This window comes from Ambystoma mexicanum, chromosome 14 (genome assembly GCF_040938575.1).
Source record: "Ambystoma mexicanum isolate Mex_15411 chromosome 14, UKY_AmexF1_1, whole genome shotgun sequence".
Classification (NCBI taxonomy): Eukaryota; Metazoa; Chordata; class Amphibia; order Caudata; family Ambystomatidae; genus Ambystoma; species Ambystoma mexicanum.
This window is the reverse complement of record NC_090940.1, coordinates 17,675,340-17,696,424: the sequence shown is the minus strand read 5'-3', so window position 1 is coordinate 17,696,424 and position 21,085 is coordinate 17,675,340.

The following is a 21,085-nucleotide window of genomic DNA, read 5'->3' as shown; positions in this document are numbered from 1 at the left end:
AAAGAGATGTTGGCACATAATGTGAAGTACCTCAGCCATCTAGCAGCATGTACTACCAGAGGACAGGTCCAAGGGAGCTGGACAACCCTGCGATGGTGATCAAGACAGACATTCCCATACCAGGATGATTATATCAAGACAACACAAATGGAAAAAGAGCCTGGATGGACAGACAAGATGCTTATGTATCCGTCCATGGGACAAGACAAAGTAATAGTTGAACAAACAAAGAGAACTGAAATGCCTAGATGCTGGGAGCACCCACAGCTGTTGATTTGTGGACAAGTGATTATGACCAAAGGATGGGAATATGGGATGATGTCCTGTGCAGCTCATCTACTGAGGGAGGAGCCAGTGCACGAGGTGCAAAAAGTGAACAATGAGTGCCTAAAGTCATGGGCCAAGAATTCTAAACTACTGACATGGGTGAAGAATGAATCAGGACCAATGGCTGTAGTCCCATTGATTAATGCAACAATGTGCTTTCAAAGCAATGGTAAAGTCCAAGTTGAAGAAATTAAAAGGTGCTAGAACATAATTGATATTCCAGGATGGAAGAGAGGGACTGCTGTCCTAATGGATTGATATTGGGGCTGTGGATCCAGAGCATATATGAAGTTGGCCAGGAACTGTGGATCAGTATGTTCCATTGTATTCATCCATGTTCCAGCCTTGGTTATTCCCAGAGTGACCTGAATAATGTGAGATTTCTAAAAGTGGATGAGCACTTGTGAAAAAGATGGTCACTTGCACTCCAGTGGATTAAAAGAGAGAATTACTTCTCTTCATAATCAGTAAAGGATTATGAAGACATTCCTGATGAGCACAAGAAAAATGGAGGGCCATAAGGTTGATGGCCCTCCAGAACTGGTATGTCCTTGACATGATTACAGCAATGGAAGGAGGTGTTTGTGCTAAGGTCAGGCCTTCTTGCTGTACCTTTATTCCATCTCATGATGATGAGAATGGGACTCTGATGGATGCTATAACCATGTTGACATTTATAACCAATGGAGGAGGAGACAGAGGCTACCGGAGATGACGATTGGTTCTCATACCTGTTTACATGGATTCTCAACTTGATGGCGAGTATATTCAAGTTTCTTGGAGCAATATTGGTGATGATAATGTTCAGGTTTTGCGTTATAAGAATAATAATTGGACAATACCAGAAAACAGCAAAAAAGGCTGTGGGAATGAAGATCATGATTGATGTGAAGGGTGAAACAGAAGACAAAGCACAGACTGAAAGTGTCGGGAACCTGGATTGGAAATGCTGGAGTCGATGGAAGTTCCGACCCGAGGATCTTTCTAGTCCTCATCCAACATGGCGCGGTGCCTTTAAAGGCAGGCTCCGCCCCCCTGCTCGGCGTGTTGTATCTGTTGCTGTTTCATTCAACGCTCCGAGTGCTGCTTACTCGTATCTTCGTTCCGTGATTTCTACTCCTTCTACATCCCTCCCCTAGCGAGCCGTAACTACGCTCGTTTCCTTTCCTCTCTTACCTATCTATCCTTTTTTTTTGTGTTTCCGTCTTCCTGCTTTTGCCTCCCCAGTTAACTTTTACATTCTACCTTGTCGCTGTCGCTCTGTACTGTACTGTCAACAATACTTTCGTTTGCTTAGAGCACCTTCCTATCCGCAGCAGTTTTGGTTCAACTTCCTACCTTTTGGACGCAGTGCCACTTCTTCGCACCGTGTTCTCTACTTCTTTTCTGCTGCCTTTCGTCCACTGCCAGCTCGGCAGCTCCCTTCTTACTTGATTCTGTACCCCTAGTCATATCTGTGTTTTGCTCGCCTCCGCGAGGTTTATCTAGTTTACCATTGGATTGAATTTTCACCTCTCTGGATCCACAACAAGAGCTGCTGAGCATCTGTGCCATCTCTTCGAATCATCATCAAGACCATCATGAACTAGGGTTTTTTCTGCCTCATGCTTTTTCCCTAGATTGGAGGCTGGCCCCCTGGGGTTCCCCTAGGACAGGTCTTTGCCTCTGTCAAGGTGGCCTCCGGAGGGGCTAGACCTTACCTGCACGAAAAGAAGGTTCGAGCACCCAAGGGCAAGGATGCAAGGATTAAAAAGAGACTCCAGAAGACTAAAACCGGCCGTCAAGAATCCACCTCAGGAGAGTCAGGTGAGGAGAAAGGGGAGGTAGACTCAGATCCTGACAGAAAGAGCCATTAGAGACCATATAAAAGCAAGTGTTGTGGCATCTGAGGGCATGAAGTTCCTGTATCCAAGAGATCCTAAGAATTACGTGGGATGTTGGGTCTTCTGTACCCCAAGTGGAGAATATAATTACATGACCTGGAGTGTGGACAAACACATAAAAAATGTGGGCACCCTGAGGGGGGTGACGAAGATATGGATATCAAAGAAGGTTTTCTTCAGGAGATGATTCAAAGAAGCAGGAAAACTTGAGAAGGTGGCCAAGGACTCGACCAGAGGTGGGAATGTAGAGGAGCAGATCTATATATCCGCATGAGATCCTACCCCCCTACATCCCCTGTATTGGAACCATGAGACCATGGCCTGTCTAACAACAGCTATTGTATCAATACCGCAGCGAGTATATGGAAGACAGTATCCATTATGACGACCATATCGAATGCACCATCGAGTCGATGACAGCCTACAGGAGGAACTCCCTGAAGGAATATGAAAAAGTGCTAAGAAAATGGACTAATGACATCCTAAGAAAGAGTGCATGACGTCCTGAAATACTGAATGAACACAATGTATGGATCCTAGAGGAGAAATTATGAAGTAAAGAATCAAGTGAACCTTAAAGTGTAAAAGAAGAAGAATATATAGTAAAAAGTGCTGCAGAAATCATCAGCATGAAGAATGTACAGGCGCTGAAACGCGAGATAGATCAGGTCATCGTACAGGCCAGCTGTAAGTAGTAAATAGAATGCAGTCACCATTGTACAGAAACTGTACATTGGTATCATGAAATAATAAGCCAAAGAGTCATGGAGAAAGAATGAAAGACTGTGTTGCAGCAGTAGAATAGCAGGTTATTGGAGCGGCGCTGGGAGGCTGTCTGGTGTGAAGTCAGGAACTAAGAAGTCATGGTCAGCTACCTACGCTGAAGAGGAACATGTGTGTGGAGGATGAATCCTCTCACGTTAAGGTTCAAGAAAGAAAACAGTGGATGCCAAGTCTTAATTCATTTAAAACATTTAAAAGCTTGCAGAATTAGCAGAATCATGGTCTCTTGTCACGTGAGTCAATGATGGAAATAGGGCTTGAACTTGGAGATCCAGACATGATAGCAAGTGCACTCACTCCCGTTGCATTCCCAGGATGAGAATACTCTGCAAGGCCAAGTACAAAGAGAATTTCATGGCAGAAGGCATGGGTGATGAGAGATGCTGGGCTTGGGTGGTAGGGCAGTCTTATGTCCTATCTACTTTCACCTGGGTCTTGGCTTACGTGCTACTAATTGAACCGAATGTTCCAGACATGGCACAAGGGTGCCAAACCAATTGTATTAGTCTGTATAACGAAGGACCTTATAGCTTAAGAAACCGATGAAACACGGTGTAACAGATTTTTCTTAAATTACATGTATGAAGAGGTAGGCATACATAACTTGTCCACCTGATATTTGACAGCCAATAACAACTCTAGCTCCTATATGATTGTATATCTAGATGTGTCGCTTAACCAATCCCAATCCTTGATAGGTTTTTCATGATTGCCACGTAGCATGACGTCATTCTGACACATGAAAAGTATACAATTGTATTGTTTGCGGAAATCGCTGAGAGAATTAGCATACGCCTGTTGTTCGTTGTACACTCCTTGTTTTAGATAATTGCTAATAAAACAGCAACTTGCCATCTTCTTGGGTTTGTCCAGTTATTTGGACTCAAAATTACTGTGCTGTAATCCCATCCAGCCATATATGCACACTCCAAGGACCAAAAGCTCAATCTATTGACGGGAAGGATTGGTTAAGGGAACATATGTACCCATGGCATGCATAGGGGTTAGTACTTCATTGGCTGCTCCTTATCTGTAGGGCAGGCCTTAAACTATCTCAAAATACAGATAATACTGATTATAACAGAGGAAATGGCAACGGATTGGTCTATGCAACATTATATAGCACGTTGCCTCATAGACCCTCTGATTGCTTGGCATTCTCACCCAGCGTTGGACTTTCGGCCTGTTAGCAGAACATGAACAAAAACGAAACCCAGGTGCTTGAGTCATGTCAGATTACTCCTCACTTTCCCAATTAATCTATCATCTCTCATCAGTCCAAACATAAACCAAAGTTTCCTGTCAGTAGTTGAGTTTGTAAACTGCTCTCTGTGCTGGAACACTTGAGGGAGTGTAAACACATCACTGTTTTCATCCGAAGCTTAATGGACAGCCCTTGCTTTTTACTTCTGAATTACATGTGAGGAGACTGCACATTCTTCCATTTTGACCTCCTATTTACTGCTATTTGATTTGCATATGTTGTATTACTCCTCTTGTCCTCTAGGGAATTGCTCACTCCATCTTGTGGGAGCCTCATCCATTGTTAATTGTCTAATACTTGGCTTTAGCAAATGTTTTCTTCTTTAATCTAAGAGAAATATATCTTACGTACATGCTTTACCCGTCTGCCTCCCTTTGTGCCTTGCAATTATTCCTTAAAATATCATCCTTGATCCCAAGCCAACATATACTCCTCTTTACTCTGCACACAGAACTCTTTAGCCAATGTCTCCTGACTTTGCCTCCCTGGTCTGGCTCTGAGGTAGCTGGATTGAGTCTTGACACAAGCCAATGTCCATTTTCCTATCATGGCTGTCCTTACCACATTATATTTTCCTCTATAGCAAGCTTCTATATGTCTCATCTACCTTGTGTTGCTGCGTAGTTACACTTATTGTTCAGCAAGTTACTTTATCTTCTTTGTATATGATTACTTTATAATTTCGTACATGTTTCTCTTGTTACTGCAGTTACAGCATCACTCTTAAGTATTTTCATATCGTTTCAGTATATCCATGTATACCTTCTTCATGACATCACTCTGCCTTCGTCAGATTTCACTCGGTGCTACATGATGTCCATTGATGTGTGCTGATTGCCTGCCTTCCACTCTTTCAGTACGAAGGTACAATTGGTATGGTTGCCTGAGTGCATACCGTCTCTCATACACTTGATGCGGTATAGGGACAACACATGGGGTTCCACATATAGCTCATTTCCTGCTGTTCCAGTATGACGCTGGTAAGGAGGTGGGAGCTAGGGAAAATGCATCCACCTGCTCCTCTACATTAAGCAGAGGAGAAAGGGAAGGTCTTGAGTAGCTTCTGGAATTTCAGGTAGTCCAGCTCAAGTCTGAGAGGGGCAGGGAGGCCATTCCAGAGACAGGCAACTGCAGAGGAGAGAGATCTGCCCCTGACTCTCTGCTTGGAAAAGCGTCTGCCCTCAGAGAGTCAGAGGTAGCTGAGCGACGGGCTCTAGAATGAAGGTATTTAGGTAGAGAGAGTTGGATATTGTGAGGACCCCGAACCCAGAAAGCCTTGTGAACGATGCAGAGGGTCTTGAACTTGATCCTTGCAGCCACCAGGAGCCAGTGGAGAGATTTCAGGGCTGGGAGATGCTGTTCCTGGGCTTCAGGCCAATGAAAAGTCTTGAAGTACTGTTCTGGATTACTTGCTGGGGGCAGAGAGTAGAGGCAGGCAGATTGAGATTGAGGCTGTTGCAGTGGTCCAGCCTGGAGATCCAGAGCTCTGGAGACAGTGAGCTTCTGGGGGAAGGTGAGAAAAGGAAGAATTGTTCTGAGGAGGTGCAGCTGATGGTTTGACTTCTTAGAGACATCAGAGATGCAAGGAGAGAAGGAGAGGGTGGAGTCGAAGGTGACACCAAGGTTTTTAGCCTCACTGAAAGACAAGGGTAGAGGGCCCAAGAAGGGCAGCCTTAGTGAGAGAGGGAACGTGGGAGCAGGGGTCCCAATTAGAAGGATCTCAGTCTTACTGGCATTGAGGCAGAGATTGTTGGAGGTGCACTAATCCTGAATCACGGATAGACAGTCAGGAATGAGCGAGTAAGGAGAAGAGGCTGAGGGAAGCCTGAAGGAGAGCTGAGTTTCATCCGCATAACACTGAAAGTTAGAAGAGAAGGTGGAGATCTGGTGGGCCAAAGGGGTCAAATAGACATTGAAGAGCCAGGGTGAGAGGATAGAGGTGGTGGAGAGAAAGAACCCAAGTTGGACCTGGGAGGGTCGGTCTAGGGGGAAGGAGGTCAGCCACGCCAGGGCCTGATCCGTGATGCCCACAAGTTCACTCTGAGTCGATTGGTCAGGATGGCATGATTGACTACATCAAAAGCAGAGGAAAGATCAACACGGATGAGGACAGAGGGAGCGCTGGAATCAAGATTAGAGAGCAGATCTTCACAGGTTTTCAGGAGAGCAGTTTCCGTGCCTCTGGATGCTCTGAAGCCAGACTGATGGTCATGGAGACAACCAACAGATTCAGTGTGGAGTGTAAGCCAGATTTTCCTGGAGTTTGCCCAGGAATGGAGTGATAGAAATCGGGTGATAGTTTACCAGACAGGTAGCATCTGCAGATGTTTTGTTAAGGAGGGGGCCCACAAGGCAGTGCTTGAGGAGAGAGGGGAAAGATCCAGTGGTGAAAGAGTGATTACAGAATTCGGTCATGGCTGGAGCAAGGGTGACAATGTGGTCCCTAATAGTTCTGGAAGCGCAGGGGAACATCTGTTTGGATGACACTTTCATAGATCGGACTTGTCTGGAAACATCATCAGGTATTATCAGAGAGAGGGAGGAAAGAGGAGAGGGAGAGGTAGCCAAAGGAGGCCTGAGAGAGGTAGAGGGAGAGAGAGAGAGAGAGAGAGAGAGAGAGAGAGAGAGAGAGAGAGAGAGAGAGGATGAGGAGAGCGAGGACAGGATGGCCTGGGTTTTAGTGGTGAAATGAGAAGCCAGGGCTGCACAGAGGGCCTGGGAGGGAATGAGAGGTGGACACTCCATTAGGTTTGGCCAGATCCTTGCAGATTTTAAAGAGTTTGGCCGTGTTGTTGGAGGCTGCAGAGACGCGGGCTTGAATATGAACCCTCTTCTTGGCGAATGCCGAGAGTCTGTATTGCCTTTGGAGCAGGTGGCAGGCTGGTAGATCAGAGGATGTATCCAAAGCCCTCCACTTTCTCTCAGCCACCCTGCACTTGTGTTTCAGGGCGGCGAGGTCGGAGTCATACCAAGAGTTGCACTTGGAGGTAGGCTTCAGATGGATCCTCATGACAAGGATGTCAAAGGTGTTGGAGATAGAAAGATGCGGGTTAGAGGGAGCTGTGTCAGGATGGGAGACAGCAGCAGGAGTAGGAGGAGCAGAGAAGGTTGAGGCAAAGACAGCCACTGCCACTTACTTCATGGGCAGAATGACTGAGAAGGAAGGTGGCAGCGCTGGCATGGGATTTGCCTTGGGGATAGGATGTTTCAGATGGGAGGAGAGAAGAAGGTGATCAGTCCAAGAGAGAGGAGTAGTGAGGTGGGATAGACAGGGGGATGTCTGAGGATATGAGAACATACAAGGTATGTCCAGCTGAGTGTGTCGGACCATGGGGTAAAAAGTAAAGGGAGAGAGAGTCCCAGAGGTTGTGGAAGAGGCCACAGGACGGGTTAAAAGAATCCAGGTAGATGTTGAGGTCTCCCAGGAGGAGAAGGTGAGAGATTGAGGCAAGGAGAGAAGAGGAGAGGTCAGCCCATTCTGAGAGGAAGAGGGGGACCTGGCCAGGTGGCCTGTAGATGGTGGCCACAATCAGGGAGAGGCCGGGAGCGAGAGCCTGCAGACCAGGCATTCAAAGGAGGAATAGACCTGAGTAGGAAAGACAGATGCAGGGACTCACTCAGGAAAGATCAGGACCCCTCCACCTCCGGGCCCGTTGGTTCTGGGCTCAGAGAGGATCTTGTAGCCCTCAGGGAGGAGAGTGTCAAAACTTGTGACAGAGCTGGCCGTGAACCATGTCTCGGTGGGAGCGAGGACATCCAGGTCAAGGTCTTCGAGGAGGTGGCAGATGTCAAAGGAGTGTTTGACAGCAGAGTGAGAGTTGAGCGTAGCTATGTACAGCAGGTTGCCACATTTGAGAGACTTCTGGGGTGGGGTACAGGAGTGAGGTACACCCAACAGAAGTGGCAGAGTGGCCCGGGAGTAGGCAGAGGCAGTAGCGGGAGGTGGCATAGGGGCAAGAGGAGGGGAAGAGGGGGGTGACGGAGAGGAGGCAGAGGAGCGGTAGAAGGGGGTAGCAGGAGAAGGGAGAAAGTTGATAAGACATGGGAGATGCCTATCAAGAAGGAAGAGATTGGGCTGAGAGCCCTGGACCAAGACAGTGCCATTTAGATAGACATTGATGATGGATTTGGAGGAATGGAAGGCGGCCAAGAGGACCTCCCATCGACTGCCACCATTAATGGGAGAGGAGGAGAAAGGAGAGAGAACAGAGACCATATGAGGCGTCCATAGGTCTGGAGAGGGAACGATAAAAGGATGTCCCTGGGAGTCTTCCTCGAGGAAGCACTGATGTAGGTATCAGCGATAGGGAGGCCTGGGTTGGAGACCAGGATGCCCCTCTTGAACTTTTTCTTTCCAGACTTAGTGAAAGGGATAGGATAGGAGATAGAGTAGAAGTTAGAGAAGATGGGGAAATCGAGAGCACTATAGAGAGTGCTTGGAGGAAAGAGGAGGAAGTGAAGGAGAGAAGAGAGAGGATGAGGAGCACAGCCCAGCGCTGCGCAATGCAGAATGCACAGAAAGGGGGGATAACAACAGTCGGGCACACAACAGAAGAAGCACAAGCAGGTACACACTACAAGAGGAGCACAAGAACACAGTGGTGAGGACTAAGAACTAGGGGTGGGGAACACAGAGATCAACGTGGGGGGGGGGCAATGGACAGGGCAGTAATCAACACAAACCAGCAGTGGAAGTGGGAACCTAGAGAGTGGGAAGAGCCTAGAGGGTACAACAGAAACACACTAACCAACAGTAACCACCAGTAGAGTAGGTACCTAGAAGGGGTAAAACAGACCTAGAAAGTACAATAGTTAACAGTGTCCAGGCACATCAGCCACAGGGCACAACAGAGACTCACAAAACACGAAGTACAGCTAACCCAAGGTTGTGCAGAGACAGAGCATGTTAAGCCAGGCGGTTAAATAGAAGTACGTGCAGTTTCAGGCAGTTTAATAGGGAGCAGTAGTGGCTGATTCCACTGCATGCACATTTCTTACATTACGGTTGCTGCTGGTCGACGGCTGCAAAGCATCCTCACACTCTGCACCGCTACCCCTTCATCGCCAAACACCTGCGTCACACAGCACAGTGCCCTTGGCCTGCACAGGCTTTTCCACAGAAGGTCCAATACTCAGCTCTTGAAGGATCCAAGACGTGGAAAGTAGTGCAACATGCTATGTATCAACCGGCCAGCGTCTCCTGCGGTCCTGCATCCCACAACACAGCGCCCTTGGCCTGAGCTGACTTTGCCACAGAGGGTCCGATCCTCAGCTGTTAAGGGTCTGAAGTGTGGAGAGTAGTGCAACGTGTTATGTATGAACCGGCCAGCGTCTCCTGCGGTCCTGGACCACTCAACACCATCCCCTTAACCTGCCCTTGGGCTGCACTGTTATTTTGTTGTATGTATTAGTGTGAGGGCCAGAGACTTTTGGACATAAGGTCATTTTTCTTTAGTTTAGTTTGCTAGGTAGGGACATCCTCGTTAGGATAAGGAAAGATAGGCGTTTAGGAGGGCCTGTGATTGCCGACTGTGATGGAGGGCCAGGGGGTTGCCAGCCATGATGCAGAGCCTGAGCTTGCCAGCTACGAAGGAGGGCCTGGGCTTGCCCACCGTGAAGGAGGGTCTGGAATTGCCAGCTACGATGGAGGGCATGGGATTGCCACCTGCGAAGGAGGGACTGGGCTTGCCATCTGTGAAGGAGGGCCTGGGCTTGCCAGCAGTGATGGAGTGCCTAAGCTTGCCAACTATGAAGCACAGCCTGGGCTTGCCATCAGTGATGGAGGGCCTAGGCTTGCCAGCCATGAAGGAAGGACTGGGCTTGCCAGCTGTGATGGATGGCCTGGGCGCCAGCTGTGAAGGAGGGCCTGGGATTTCCAGCCGCGAAGGAGGGCTGGGCTTGCCAGCTGTGATGTAAGTCATGAGCTAGCCATCCATGATGGAGGGCCTGGCCTTGCCAGCCATGCAAGAGGGTCTGGGTTTGCCAGCCGTGAAGGAGAGCCTGGGCTTGCCAGCTGTGATGTAGGGCCTGGGCTTGCCAGCTGTGAAGAACGGCCTGGGCTTGTTAGCTGTGAAGGAGGGCCTGGACTTGCCAGCTGTGAAGGAGGGCCTGGGCTTGCCAGCCAAGAAGCGGAGCCTGGGATTGCCAGCCGTGAAGGGGGGCTTGCCAGCCATGAAGGAGGGCCTGCAATTGCCAGCCATGAAGGAGAGCCTGGGCTTGCCAGCCGTGATGGAGAGCCTGGGATTCTCAGCCATGAAGGAGCACCTGGGCTTGCCAGCCATGAAGGAGGGCCTGGGCGGGCTTGCCAGCCAAGAAGGCGAGACTGGTATTGCCAGACATGAAGGAGCACCTGAGCTTGCCATCCATGATGGAGGGCCTGAGCTTGCCAGCCACCAAGGAGAGCCTGGGCTTGCCAGCCACGAAGGAGAGGCTGGGCTTGCCAGGCACGAAGAAGAGTTTGGGCTTGGCAGCCTTGAAGGAGGGCCTGGGCTTGCCAGCTGTGATGGCAGGCCTGGGCTTGCCAGCCGTGATAGAGTGCCCAAGCTTTCCAGTCATGAAGGAGGGCCTGGGTTGCCAGCCATGAAAGGGGCCTGAGCATGCCAGCCGTGAAGGACGGCCTGGGCTTGCCAGACATGATGGAGGGCCTGAGATTGCCAGCCGTGATGGAGGGCCTGGGCTTGCCATCTCCGACGGAGGGCCTGGGCTTGCCAGCCGTGATGGAGGGCCTCAGCTTGCCAACTATGAAGGAGAGCCTGGGCTTGCCAGCCGTGCTGGAGGTCCTGGGTTTACCAGCTGTGAAGGAGGGCCTGGGCTTGCCAGCTGTGATGGACAGCCTGGGCGTCAGCCGCAAAGGAGGGCCTGTACTTGGCACCGGCGAAGGCGGGCCTGGGCTTGCCAGCTGTGATGGATGGCCTGCGCTTGCCAGCCATGAAGGAGGGCCTGGACTTGCTGGCCATGAAGGAGGGCCTGGGCTTGCCAGCTGTGATGGAGAGCATGGGCTTGCCAGCCATGATGGAGGGCCAGAGCTTGCCAGCCACGAAGGAGAGCCTGGGCTTGCCAGCTACAAAGGAGAGCCTGGGCTTGCCAGCCGTGATGGAGGGCCAGGGAATGCCAGCCATGAAAGGGGGCTTTCCAGCCGTAATGGAGTGCCTGAACCTTCCAGCCATGAAGGAGGGCCTGGGTTGCCAGACATGTAAGTGATTTCAACCCGGCACTTCACCTAAGTCAATGCCTAGCGTGTGATGCACAGCTGAAACCCTTAATTAATCCATTTGTGTCTATAAATTCTTTTATTTCTGAACGATGCACCACTTACATCACGCCCCTCTCTTTTAACCCCCCTGGTCACACTGAACCAGGGATATTTATTTATGGATTGCACAATATATATATCACACTATTTTTAATGGTTATACAATAATCGCCAATGGGGTGATGTTAGCCTAAACAATCTCTTTAATCACAAGGAGTAATGATGGGAAAAAATAATGCAGCATAGAAATAATACTTTAGTGTGTGTTCAATCAAATGGCAAAGTGGATAATATTTCCCCCTGCACACCCTTCAATCCCCCCAATATACAATATAAAGAATATAGAAGGAGAGAGTACAGGTTTCAGGAATGCAGAATTCAAGCAAATAGTATCAATCCCAATTTCCCCCAGCAAACACAGAGAGGGAAACAGGAATGATTGCAAACTTGTCAAAAATGGTTTTAAAGTTGGCTTGAATGAAATGGTGCAAACACTAAAAATGGTTTTAATTCACTGAAATTGTTGAAACACTAATGGGAGCCACTTTGTATGGGTTCAGACAAACACTAGCAATGAGTAGAGGGTGAGAAGCAAGTAGACAACTTAATTTTGAGGTTGGGTGCAATGTACAGCTATTTCACACGTTGTAGATTTGAGCCAACCGAAAAATTTGCGGCAAACTTTTCCACGTGCTGTAAGCGCGATTGCGGAAAAACTATAAGGAGTTGAGATACGATTTTGGGTTCATTGGAAAGCTTAGGATGTGTTTCTTGCATAAACGGTGGAGAAGTTATGGAGGTTTTTGTGGAGGTTGTTTTTTTCAGAAAGAGGCAAAATTGCGAAACAAGAGTGCGCTTTTAAAAGTACACACAAGGTTTAAAAGTATACACAAGGTTTCTTTACGCTAGGGGTAGACTATGAAGACGCAAACTACACGACAGCCCAGCCACCAGCCCAGGACATCACCGGATGATTTTTGCCTGCCAAGACGCTTGCCTTCTTTAGAAAATATATCAGCGCAAAGATGATTTTAACACTACTAGTACAGAAGATAATAGGGAATGAGATGGAGAGTTCAGGGAAGACAAAAATATTCTAACAATGCAGTTCTGGATATAAGAGAGGATGGATTTGGATAGGGATGACTTATGGACAGTACATAGGCTATGACAATCCTGTACTAAGGATACTCACTACCAATGTTTTGAATGGAACCGTCAGGGATCTGGTCTGGGATACTTTCTGGGACAGACTGCTGGGCACACCGGACTGGTCTGGTCAGTGATCAGCAAGGCCCTCTGGACACCGCACACACGATTGGACTGGATCTGCAATGGCTCTCTGGTCTGCACAGCACGGCACAGGGTTTAATCTGCCCTTCTGGTTATGAAAATGATTCTTTGGCAGGCAAGCAGTTACAGCACAGTCTGGCTGCTCCTTTTTGGTTTTCCCTTTAAGTGGAGGGATGGGTTCTGGAAGTTAGGCCCAGCTAAATGTGGATCAGCTATGCTCTGAGCCTTTCTGCTTGCAAAGTTTCTGTAGTCTGGAACAAGGAGTATGGATGGTTCTCCTGCAGAGCGCTTCACTGAAATCGGGATGGTGGGTGGATCAGTGTCTGTGGCCCTCAGCTGTCTCTATTTATGTATTTGCTAAAGGGGTTGGTATGCTAAATTATCCTAGGCTCACCCCCTAGGTATTCTATTGGCTAGGGTCTTTCCTCTCCCTTGATTGGAGAAGAAAACAGAGTGTCATCATGACGATGTGGTTTAGGAGGCAGGAAAACCCTCACCTTTGTTTTTGCACATGAAATCTACTTTTCGTATAATACATATTTACAATTTTACAAACTTGATGGCAATAGCATATCTATATCACATATTTTGTTGAGCAAGTATTCATCCAAGCCCTGTCTCTGTAGGATCTTGGGTCTGGATTTGACAATTTTTCCCACTTTGTGTCCAGAATACAATATCTGTTTTGTCCAAACTTGGTACACGTGTGCGCATTGCATAGGGGCATAAGTGTGTGAAGTTTCATATTTCTGACATTAATGCATTTGCTATGAAACCACAATTTCTACAGTTATGTCCCAGAACATAGCACAGAGTTCTGGCACCTCTTAAATTGTGCACCCAAAATTTAGATTCAGAAGTCCGGGGTTTCTATATTTTTAATAATTGTCCACAATAAATTATCAGTCTTATTAGAAATCTGATTTTTGTCCATTTATGAATCAACAAAACGGTCTATCCCCGCCTCCAAAGGTTTCTTGTAGCTCAAGAGCAATCCCAGCCTTCTTCCTTCTGGCAGAGAGCACTGTTGAAACCTAAACCCGCATATCCTTTCAGCCCAGGAAGGTCCTTTGTCTCTCCCAAGAGCAGCAGCCCAAATCTCCTCCCCTCTTCATCAACACCTGAATGTGATTTCCTTGTCTTTTGGTGGGAAGCAGAAGCGAGGTGTCTTTCCCAGTGGGGGAAGTTTCTTTGTAGTTTTGGCTGAATCAGGCTTACTTTAAAAGTACATTATTTACATTTTTCTTTGTTGAAAATAAACTTACAATTTTAAAACAAACATCTAGAACACTGATTCTAGGCTCTAAATCATGGAGTTTAATAGTGACAACCTAGTTTGCTCCTGATAACAAGTCACTTAGATTTGAGACGTTAGACCTTAATGGTACAACTTTTATAGTTTTAAAACAGGCTTTTGAAACAGTCTCAGGCGGCCGCTGGTGCTGCGCCCAGATTTTGACAGCTTTCCCAGGCAGGAAAACTGGCTGTGGATGTTTTTGTGACCAATTCAACTTTCCTGGATATTGCAAATGCACAATAATTCCTTATATTCCATAGCATGGGACACCCAACAAGAAGATTGGATGTTTGCAGGTGTTTGGGACCAGCAGTCTGTATTTTTTAGCAACCAAGAAAAGATTTAAAAGCAGATTTCGGATTTCTTTCAGCAAGCAGTGCTTTTCATCTGTGCTCCATTTTTACATGTTGGACAGCCCAATGACATGTTTCAGAGTGCGGTCTCCATTCCACCACTGACAACATGCATGGTAGATTTGGCAGCCATCTTTTTGTGCTTGGTGGAGCGCAATTTCCTTAGGTTTTGGCGCGCATGGGATTTTCGCTGCCATTTTGCTGATTTCGGTGCCACCAGCACACCGGAATGTCACACGGCAGAGCCTAGTGGGTTAAAACATCCCACAGACATGATGGAAGGCCTGCGATTGCTAGCTGCGATGAAGAGCCTGGGCTTGCCACCCGTGAAGGAGGGCCTGGATGTGCCAGCCATGATGGAGGGCCTAAGCTTGCCAACTATGAAGGAGAGCCTGGGTTTGCCAGCCGTGCTGGAGGGCCTGGGCTTGCCAGCTGTGATGTACGACCTGGGTGCCAGCCTTGAAGGAGGGTCTGTACTTGCCACCCGCGAAGGCAGGCTTGGGCTTGCCAGCTGTGATGGAGGGCTTGGGCTTGCCAGCCGTGATGGAGGGTCTGAGCTTGCCAGCCACGAAGGAGAGCCTGGGCTTGACAGCCACAAAGGGGAGCCTGGGCTTGCCAGCTGTGATGGAGTGCCTGGGATTGCCAGCCATGAAGGAGAGCCTCGGAATGCCAGCCATGAAAGGGGGCTTGCCAGCAGTGATGGAGTGCCCGAGCTTTCCAGCCATAAAGGAGGGCTTGGATTGCCAGCTGTGATAGAGGGCCTGAGCTTGCCAGCCATGAAGGAGCACCTGAGCTTGCCAGCCATGATGGAGGGCCTGAGCTTGCCAGCCATGAAGGAGGGCCTGGACTTGCCAGCCATGAAGGAGGACCTGGGCTTGCCAGTCATGAAGGGGGGCCTGAGCTTGCCAGCCGTGAAGGAGGGCCTGGACTTGCTGGCCGTGAAGGAGGGCCTGGGCTTGCCAGCTGTGATGGAGGGCCTGAGCTTGCCAGCCACCAAGGAGAGCCTGGGCTTACCAGCCACGAAGGAGAGCCTGGGTTTGCCAGGCACGAAGAAGAGTCTGGGTTTGGCAGCCGTGAAGGAGGGCCTGGGCTTGCCAGCCGTGATGGAGTGCCCAAGCTTTCCAGCCATGAAGGAGGGCCTGGATTGCCAGCCATGAAATTGGCCTGAGCATGCCAGCCACGAAGGAGGGCCTGGGCTTGCCAGACATGATGGAGGGCCTGAGATTGCAAGCCGTGATGGAGGGCCTGGGCTTTCCATCTGCGACGGAGGGCTTGGGCTTGCCAGCCATGAAGGAGGGCCTGGATTGCCAGCCATGAAATTGGCCTGAGCATGCCAGCCACGAAGGAGGGCCTGGGCTTGCCAGACATGATGGAGGGCCAGAGATTGCAAGCTGTGATGGAGGACCGGGCTTGCAATCTGCGACGGAGGGCCTGGGCTTGCCAGCCGTGCTGGAGGGCCTAGGCTTGCCAGCAGTGATGGACGACCTGGGCGCCAGACTTGAAGGAGGGTCTGTACTTGCCACCCGCGAAGGCGGGCCTGGGCTTGCCAGCTGTGATGGAGGGCTTGGGCTTGCCAGCCGTGATGGAGGGCCTGAGCTTGCCAGCCACGAAGGAGAGCCTGGGCTTTACAGCCACAAAGGAGAGACTGAGCTTGACAGCTGTGATGGAGGGCCTGGTCTTGCCAGCCATGAAGGAGAGCCTGGGAATGCCAGCCATGAAAAGGGGCTTGCCAGCCATGATGGAGTGCCCGAGCTTTCCAGCCATGATGGAGGGCCTGAGATTGCCAGCCACCAAGGAGAGCCTGGGCTTGCCAGCCACAAAGGAGAGCCTGGGCTTTCCAGGCACGAAGAAGAAAGAGTCTGAGCTTGGCAGCCGTGAAGGAGGGCCTGGGCTTGCCAGCCGTGATGGAGTGCCCAAGCTTTCCAGCCATGAAGGAGGGCCTGGGTTGCCAGCCGTGATAGAGGGCCTGGGTTGCCAGCCATGAAATGGGGCTGAGCATGCCAACCACGAAGGAGGGCCTGGGCTTGCCAGGCATGATGGAGGGCCTGGGCTTGCAAGCCGTGATGGAGGGCCTAAGCTTGCCAACTATGAAGGAGAGCCTGGGCTTACCAGCGGTGCTGGAGGGCCTGGGCTTACCAGCCGTAAAGGAGGGCCTGGGCTTGCCAGCTGTGATGGAAGGCCTGGGTGCCAGCCGCAAAGGAGGGCCTGTACTTGCCACCGGCAAAGGCGGGCGTGGGCTTACCAGCTGCGATGGAGGGCCTGAGCTTGCCAGCCAAGAAGGAGAGCCTGGGCTTGCCAGCCGTGATGGAACACATGAGCTTGCCAGCCATGAAGGAGGGCCTGAGCTTGCCAGCCGTGAAGGAGGGCCTGGACTTGCTGGCCATGAAGGAGGGCCTGGGCTTGCCAGCTGTGATGGAGAGCCTGGGCTTGCCAGCCATGATGGAGGGCCTGAGCTTGCCAGCCACGGAGGAGAGCCTGGGCTTACCAGCCACAAAGGAGAGGCTGGGCTTGCCAGCTATGATGGAGGGCCTGGGCTTGCCAGCCATGAAAGGGGGCTTGCCAGCCATGATGGAGTGCCCGAGCTTTCCAGCCATGAAGGAGGGCCTGGGTTGCCAGCCGTGATAGAGGGCCTGAGCTTGCCAGCCACGAAGGAGGACCTGGGCTTGCCAGACATGAAGGAGGGCCTGAGATTGCTAGCTGCGATGAAGGGTCTGGGCTCGCCACCTGTGAAGGAGGGCCTGGACTTGCCAGCCGTGATGGAGGGCCTAAGCTTGCCAACTATGAAGGAGAGCCTGGGCTTGCCAGTTGTGCTGGAGGGCCTGGGCTTACCAGCATGAAGGAGGGCCTGGGCTTGCCAGCTGTGATGGACGACCTGGGCACCAGCCTTGAAGGATGGCCTGGACTTTCCACCTGCGAAGGCGGGCATGGGCTTGCCAGCTGTGATGGATGGCTTGGGCTTGCAGCCAAGAAGGAGAGCCTGGGCTTGCCAGCCGTGATGGAGGGCATGAGCTTGCCAGTGATGAAGGAGGGCCTGGGCTTGCCAGCCATGATGGAGGGCCTAAGCTTGCCAACTATGAAGGAGAGCCTGGGCTTGCCAGCCGTGCTGGAGGGCCTGGGTTTACCAGCCGTGAAGGAGGGCCTGGGCTTGCCAGCTGTGATGGACGGGCGGCAGCTGCTATGGAGGGCCTGTACTTGCCACCAGCGAAGGCGGGCCTGGGCTTGCCAGATGTGATGGCGGACCCGGGATGGCCAGCCAAGAAGGAGAGCCTGGGCTTGCCAGCAGTAATGGAGGGCATGAGCTTGCCAGGCATGAAGGATGATCTGAGCTTTCCAGCTGTGGAGGAGGGCATGGGCTTGCCAGCTATGATGGAGAGCCTGGGCTTGCCAGTCGTGATGGAGGGCCTGAGCTTGCCAGCCACGAAGGAGAGCCTGGGCTTGCCAGCCACAAAGGAGAGTCTGGGCTTGCCAGCTGTGATGGAGGGCCTGGGCTTGCCAGCCATGAAGGAGAGCCTGGGAATGCCAGCCATGAAGGGGGGCTTGCCAGCCATGATGGAGTGCCTGAGCTTTCCAGCCATGAAGGAGGGCCTGGGTTGCCAGCCGTGATAGAGGGCCTGAGCTTGCCAACCACGAAGGAGGGCCTGGGCTTGCCAGACATGATGGAGGGCCTGAGATTGCCAGCCGTGAAGGAGAGCCTGGGCTTGCCAGCTGTGATGGAGGGCTTGGGTTTGCCAGCCATGAAGGAGAGCCTGAGCTTGCCAGCCGTGAAGGAGGGCCTGGGCTTGCCAGTCGTGATGGAGGGCCTGAGCTTGCCAGCCACGCAGGAGAGCCTTGGCTTGCCAGCCACAAAGGAGAGTCTGGGCTTGCCAGCTGTGATGGAGGGCCTGGGCTTGCCAGCCATGAAGGAGAGCCTGGGAATGCCAGCCATGAAGGGGGGCTTGCCAGCCATGATGGAGTGCCTGAGCTTTCCAGCCATGAAGGAGGGCCTGGGTTGCCAGCCGTGATAGAGGGCCTGAGCTTGCCAGCCACGAAGGAGAGCCTGGGCTTGCCAGACATGATGGAAGGCCTGAGATTGCTAGCTGCGATGGAGGGCCTGCGCTTACCACCCGTGAAGGAGGGCCTGAGCTTGCCAGCCACGAAGGAGAGCCTGGGCTTTACAGCCACAAAGGAGAGACTGAGCTTGACAGCTGTGATGGAGGACCTGGTCTTGCCAGCCATGAAGGAGAGCCTGGGAATGCCAGCCATGAAAAGGGGCTTGCCAGCCATGATGGAGTGCCCGAGTTTTCCAGCCATGATGGAGGGCCTGAGATTGCCAGCCACCAAGGAGAGCCTGGGCTTGCCAGCCACAAAGGAGAGCCTGGGCTTTCCAGGCACGAAGAAGAAAGAGTCTGAGCTTGGCAGCCGTGAAGGAGGGCCTGGGCTTGCCAGCCGTGATGGAGTGCCCAAGCTTTCCAGCCATGAAGGAGGGCCTGGGTTGCCAGCCGTGATAGAGGGCCTGGGTTGCCAGCCATGAAATGGGGCTGAGCATGCCAACCACGAAGGAGGGCCTGGGCTTGCCAGGCATGATGGAGGGCCTGGGCTTGCAAGCCGTGATGGAGGGCCTAAGCTTGCCAACTATGAAGGAGAGCCTGGGCTTACCAGCGGTGCTGGAGGGCCTGGGCTTACCAGCCGTAAAGGAGGGCCTGGGCTTGCCAGCTGTGATGGAAGGCATGGGTGCCAGCCGCAAAGGAGGGCCTGTACTTGCCACCGGCAAAGGCGGGCCTGGGCTTACCAGCTGCGATGGAGGGCCTGGGCTTGCCAGCCAAGAAGGAGAGCCTGGGCTTGCCAGCCGTGATGGAACCCATGAGCTTGCCAGCCATGAAGGAGGGCCTGGACTTGCTGGCCATGAAGGAGGGCCTGGGCTTGCCAGCTGTGATGGAGAGCCTGGGCTTGCCAGCCATGATGGAGGGCCTGAGCTTGCCAGCCACGGAGGAGAGCCTGGGCTTGCCAGCCACAAAGGAGAGGCTGGGCTTGCCAGCTATGATGGAGGGCCTGGGCTTGCCAGCCATGAAAGGGGGCTTGCCAGCCATGATGGAGTGCCCGAGCTTTCCAGCCATGAAGGAGGGCCTGGGTTGCCAGCCGTGATAGAGGGCCTGAGCTTGCCAGCCACGAAGGAGGACCTGGGCTTGCCAGACATGAAGGAGGGCCTGAGATTGCTAGCTGCGATGAAGGGTCTGGGCTCGCCACCTGTGAAGGAGGGCCTGGACTTGCCAGCCGTGATGGAGGGCCTAAGCTTGCCAACTATGAAGGAGAGCCTGGGCTTGCCAGTTGTGCTGGAGGGCCTGGGCTTACCAGCGTGAAGGAGGGCCTGGGCTTGCCAGCTGTGATGGACGACCTGGGCACCAGCCTTGAAGGATGGCCTGGACTTGCCACCTGCGAAGGCGGGCATGGGCTTGCCAGCTGTGATGGATGGCTTGGGCTTGCCAGCCAAGAAGGAGAGCCCGGGCTTGCCAGCCGTGATTGAGGGCATGAGCTTGCCAGCCATGAAGGAGGGCCTGGGCTTGCCAGCCATGATGGAGGGCCTAAGCTTGCCAACTATGAAGGAGAGCCTGGGCTTGCCAGCCGTGCTGGAGGGCCTGGGTTTACCAGCCGTGAAGGAGGGCCTGGGCTTGCCAGCTGTGATGGATGGGCGGCAGCTGCTATGGAGGGCCTGTACTTGCCACCAGCGAAGGCGGGCCTGGGCTTGCCAGATGTGATGGCGGACCCGGGATGGCCAGCCAAGAAGGAGAGCCTGGGCTTGCCAGCAGTAATGGAGGGCATGAGCTTGCCAGGCATGAAGGAGGATCTGAGCTTTCCAGCTGTGAAGGAGGGCATGGGCTTGCCAGCTATGATGGAGAGCCTGGGCTTGCCAGTCGTGATGGAGGGCCTGAGCTTGCCAGCCACGAAGGAGAGCCTGGGCTTGCCAGCCACAAAGGAGAGTCTGGGCTTGCCAGCTGTGATGGAGGGCCTGGGCTTGCCAGCCATGAAGGAGAGCCTGGGAATGCCAGCCATGAAGGGGGGCTTGCCAGCCATGATGGAGTGCCTGAGCTTTCCAGCCATGAAGGAGGGCCTGGGTTGCCAGCCGTGATAGAGGGCCTGAGCTTGCCAGCCACGAAGGAGGGCCTGGGCTTGCCAGACATGATGGAGGGCCTGAGATTGCCAGCCGTGAAGGAGAGCCTGGGCTTGCCAGCTGTGATGGAGGGCTTGGGTTTGCCAGCCATGAAGGAGAGCCTGAGCTTGCCAGCCGTGAAGGAGGGACTGTGCTTGCCAGTCATGATGGAGGGCCTGAGCTCGCCAGCCGCGCAGGAGAGCCTTGGCTTGCCAGCCACAAGGGAGAGTCTGGGCTTGCCAGCTGTGATGGAGGGCCTGGGCTTGCCAGCCATGAAGGAGAGCCTGGGAATGCCAGCCATGAAGGCGGGCTTGCCAGCCATGATGGAGTGCCTGAGCTTTCCAGCCATGAAGGAGGGCCTGGGTTGCCAGCCGTGATAGAGGGCCTGAGCTTGCCAGCCACGAAGGAGAGCCTGGGCTTGCCAGACATGATGGAGGGCCTGAGATTGCTAGCTGCGATGGAAGGCCTGCGCTTACCACCCGTGAAGGAGGGCCTGGACTTTCCAGCCG